Below are 5,000 nucleotides of genomic sequence, written 5' to 3'. Positions count from 1 at the left end.
AAAGAGTGTTGACATCATAACGCTCAACGCTAACACCAGTGTTAGCTCTGCCTGTTAGCATGCTAACATTAGCTAATTAGCAGTAGACACAGTGCAGCTCAGGCTGATGGGATGTTATTGGTTGATCATAAAATAAAGTGTCGTACCAATGAACAAGTTGACCTGATGGGGGCGTTATAAATGTTATTATAATTATGTTATTAATATTAAAGTTCATCCTGAGCGGAGCACCGACGTCTCATTTATCTCCCTCACACTGATGATGTACACACTGTGTCAATCCTTTCAAAATAAAATGACTTCCTGTTTTACCTGATTCCTCTGGACTCCGTGACCAGTTTCACCTGGGGGGGAGGGGGGAGTTCATGAGGGTCGTGACCCCTGGGCCGGGGAGGCCGGGACGAGTGCAATATTAGAGAGAGAGATACAACAACAGTGCACCACATCCCGGACCTGCCCGACCCCGGGAGGAAGCACACACACTCCCTGAAACCAGCGCGCACACACACACACACACACACGCACAGACACACACAGACGCACACACGCACGCACGCACACACACACACACACACTCACGCACACACACACACACTCACAGAAAAACAGTAAAAATCACACACACACATCCTGAAAACACACAGAGTGAAACACACAAAAACAAACATTAAAAATCACAGACACTAGCACCATTCAGACTGCTCAATCAAGGTGCGTTACAGAGGAGAGGAGGGATCAGCTGAGCCAGCGAGTGAGCGCAGCGCTGTGTGTGTGTGTGTGTGTGTGTGTGTGTGTGTGTGTGTGTGTGTGTGTGTGCGCGCGCAAGTCTGACTGTGTGTGTGGAGCTCTCACTGAATCAATATGATGTTTTAAGACACGATGAAGGTGGAGCTTACAGAAACGCACACACATGAAGGTGGTCTCAGTCCCCAGTTAAAGGCAGGGTTGGTCATTTCCTCCACTTTTTAAGATTTTGGTGTAAATTGTTTTTAGGTCCTGACAGAAATTAAAAACTCATGTTCTCTGAAAAAGGAACAAAGAAAATCCATCATCTGTATCAGTTTGTAAGTCTGTAAAAACTTTGACCAATGTCTGCCACGAGGTACCAATCTGATGAACCAATCAGACGCCTCCCTGTCTCCCTGCTCGCTCAAAGCATGAGCTGAGGTCTGCTTCTGGAGCAAGAGCACTCGTGCATGTAGGTGAGGGGGCGTGGCCTTAGACGGAGCACAGAGGGAATGCTACTTTCAAAATCATGTTAGTTTTCAAAATGACCAACCCGCCTTTAACCTTTAACCTTTAACCTTCTCTGTCGTCATGAGACCTACATGTTAGGGGCCAGGGTTCAAATCCGACCTGTTGCCCCGTACGTCTAACTCTTAAACAAAAGGATTAAATCCTCGTGTGGGACAGATTCTCACACCCACATCTTCCAGCCATCGAGGATAGTAGTTAACCTCGATGACCTCGAAGAATCTGAGAGCGCTAATGTTTGAAATAAATGTTTTAAAGTTTTAAGTTTTAGATTCTGTTGTTTACATTTAGATTGTGTCACAAAGTTCAGCGATGTGATTGGAAGTTCATTAACGAGAAGAACTCATTTATGAACAGAAATATTTAAAGGTCACATATGATGCTAAATCCACTTCTCCATGTTCCTCTAACATGTGTCTCTAATCTGTCTTCAAACCCCCCAATGTTGAGAAAAGTCCATCCTCTCCGTCTTCTGCCTGCTCCACTTTTCAGAAAATGTGTGCTCAAACAGGCCGTTTGGAGATTTTCCCTTCATGACATCACAAAGGGCAGTAGCCCCTCCCCCAGGTGGGTGACACTCCCACAGCTAGGTGTTTGTTCTGCCCTCTGAGTCTGCCTTCTCACTGTAAACAATAGGACATGGAGCGAGAAAGACCAAGTACACCCAAGTCCTTCCAGAGAGGGGGCGTGGTCAGACACATCTCATTTACATATTTAAAGGTACAGACACAGAAACAGCCTGTTCTGAGCAGGGCTGAAATAGAGGGGTTTATAGACATGATCAAATACAGGATCAGAGTGGATTTAGAACAAGAAACTTCACACACATGTTTTGAGGAGCTCTGACACTTATTTACACTGAAGAGGAGGAGGAGGAGATGTCACCTTTAAATTATGAGATAACAACCACTGATATAAGTGTTGAGACATGACATGAATTATGTGATAAAAGATTAATGGTATCAAATGTTTAAATTAAACAGCTGATATGAATTTATCTGTTCTGAAACTTAATGTCATGAAAATCTTTTTCTGTCAAAGTAAGAAAAACAAACGTGTTCAGGTGACCGTCTAATAAGAATCAGACTTTATTCAAACCTGTTGGTTACCACAGCAACAACAATAAAAGTCTAAGACACCCAATGTTGGGTTGTTTATAGTTTTTGATCATCTATAGTTGCAGACTAATTCGCTGCACGCTGTCCAAACTGCACTAAAGCGTTGTCAACATTTCCGATGCAGGTTTTGATTCACTCTGCTCTGATCTTTGTGACTTCATTCTGTCGATCATTCAAATAACAGATTCTTTTTTTTACTTTAAAACTTTTTTTTCTGTTTTATTCGTTTAAAAACTCACCGCTCGCTCGCTGCAGCTCGTCTCTGTGTCCTCGTCCTGCTCTCTGGTCTGAGGAGGGTCCTGGTTTAGGACTGGACGCCCCCCCTCCCTCTCTGAACTCTAACAAAGGCAGTGAGAGCAGCTCAGCGAGGCGTGGAGGGGCCCTGCGGCTCACTTAAAGGGCCACACACGCTCAAAGTCATTTATCAAAATGTAAAAAACAAAGATCTACAAAGTTCTGTGTTCTCTCTGGATTCCTCCTCCTCTTCCTCCTCTCTCTCTTCCTCTTCCCCCTCCTCTTCCTCCTCTTCTCTCTCCTCTTCCTCCTCCTCTCTCTCCTCTTCCTCCTCTCTCTCTTTCTCCTCCTCTTCCTCCTCTCTCTCTTCCTCTTCCCCCTCCTCTTCCTCCTCTTCTCTCTCCTCTTCCTCCTCCTCTCTCTCCTCTTCCTCCTCTCTCTCTTCCTCCTCCTCCTCCTCCTCCTCTTCCTCCTCCTCCTCTCTCTCCTCCTCCCCCTCCTCTCTCTCCTCCTCTTCCTCCTCCTCCTCTCCCTCCTCTCTCTCCTCCTCCTCTTCCTCCTCCTCCTCTCTCTCTTCCTCCTCCTCTTCTTCCTCTTCCTGCTCCTCCTCCTCCCCCTCCTCTCTCTCCTCCTCTCTCTCTTTCTCCTCCTCCTCTTCCTCTCTCTCTTCCTCTTCCTCCTCCTGCTCTTCCTCCTCCTCTTCCTCCTCCTCCTCCTCCCCCTCCTCTCTCTCTTCCTCTTCCTCCTCCTCTCTCTCCTCTCTCTCTTCCTCTTCCTCCTCTGGAGCAGCAGGTTGTTTTACTGCAGCTCTCAGAGTGTGATGCTGCTCCCTGCTGTCTGTCACATGGTACTGCAGCTCATGACATGACATATAAGAATAAAAACACTTCCTGTATGTCTTTGTTTATTTGTAGCTCTGCTCTTTTTCAAACGTGAATCGTTCGCTTTGTGTTGAATATTTCAGATGTCTATTTTAAAAGTATTTTTAAACATCATTTTTAAAGTTGAATGATTTCTCTGAAGGGTTGTATCAGAAGGAGAACCCTGAAAGCCCCAACACAAACTGTTGTTTTACAGACTACACAGGAAGTAAACCTTTACTAAAGTATAACTTCACAAGATGCTCCACGTGCGTCATATTCAAACAGGCAGCTGCTCTTCTGATAGAACTAGAGACTAAAATAACCATATTAATCTCTTCAATTTGATTTTTCAAATTAATGTGGTCCTAACTCTCCTGAGTGATTTGTTCAGTAACTAAGGGGTTAAAAAGGAAAGAGCAATCGATGCTAAATTGTGACTACAAGTTGTACACATCCATTTTATGTAACAGATTTGAAACCTTTATGTCAGAATTGATTCATGAAGATCAATCGGGTTTTATCAAGGGAAGACAGACGTGAGATAATATAAGAAGGATGCTACATATAATTGAAGAAATAAAAAGAAAAGGAGAGAGTGCTATATTAATTAGTTTGGTTGGGTTCAACCAAGACTCAGTTAATTGTATTAAGACATTATATCAGGAACCAAGGGCAAGAATAAATGGGAGTCTAACCAGAGAGTTTAAGGTAGAAAGGTCTACCAGACAGGGCTGCTGTCTGTCCCCTACGCTCTTCTCAATCTTTATTGAGTCGCTCGCTCAAGCAATAAGGCAAAATGAAGAAATAAGGGGGTGGAAGTGGGAGGCAGGGAGCACAAAATTTGGCTATTCGCAGACGATGTTTTGATTCATCTAAAACAACCAGACACCTGTCTTCCAGAGTTGATGACACTATTGGAAAATGATGGTTACCTTTCAGGATATAAACTAAATGTGCAGAAAACACAGATCTTGCCATTTAATTACTCACCAGCTAAAGAAATACAACAAACATATAATTTCAACTGGAGCAAAAGAACAATTCATTACTTAGGAATAAACATTACAAAAACATTATCCAAATTGTTTGAAATTAATTACAAACCCCTTAACCAGGAGATGTTTAAGGATATGGATAGATGGTCAGTATTGATGTTAGATTTCAGCTCAAGGATTGAAATCATCAAGATGAATGTGCTACCAAGACTCTTGTACTTGTTTCAGTGTTTGCCGGTGCAAATCCCTCCCTCTCAGTTTCAAGAGTGGGACAAAAAAATTCATGATTCATCTGGAATGGGCATAAACCGAGAATTAGATTCCCTACACTTCAGATACCCAAAGACGAGGGAGGCTCGGCACTGCCTAACCTCCAAGAATATTATGCCGCTCAACTCCGGCCCTTGATAGGTTGGTGTGATGCTAATTATTTTACAGGATGGAAGGAGATTGAGTTGAACATGGAAGGGTGCCATGTGCAGAGTATGATTGCGAACAGAAACATGTATAAGGAAAAGGAGGGATTATTGAATTCA

General features: G+C 43.5%; 2 protein-coding genes across 3 annotated transcripts in view; both read left to right on the top strand.

The window, feature by feature from the left end:
• The window catches only part of thbs3a (thrombospondin 3a), a 25,867-nt gene extending 25,551 nt beyond the window's left edge, over window positions 1-316 (top strand). The window contains exon 23 of the mRNA XM_065958040.1: window positions 1-316. This exon is cut by the window's left edge and continues 636 nt beyond it. The gene's annotated coding sequence lies outside the window, so the exon portion shown is untranslated.
• The window catches only part of LOC110004093 (uncharacterized), a 117,153-nt gene that overhangs the window by 65,756 nt on the left and 46,397 nt on the right, over window positions 1-5,000 (top strand). The gene's annotated exons all lie outside the window — the stretch shown is intronic.

Source organism: Labrus bergylta, chromosome 8, assembly GCF_963930695.1.
Source record: "Labrus bergylta chromosome 8, fLabBer1.1, whole genome shotgun sequence".
Lineage (NCBI taxonomy): Eukaryota > Metazoa > Chordata > Actinopteri > Labriformes > Labridae > Labrus > Labrus bergylta.
The sequence above is the reverse complement of the archived record's forward strand: the minus strand, read 5'-3'. Positions and strand labels throughout refer to the sequence as shown.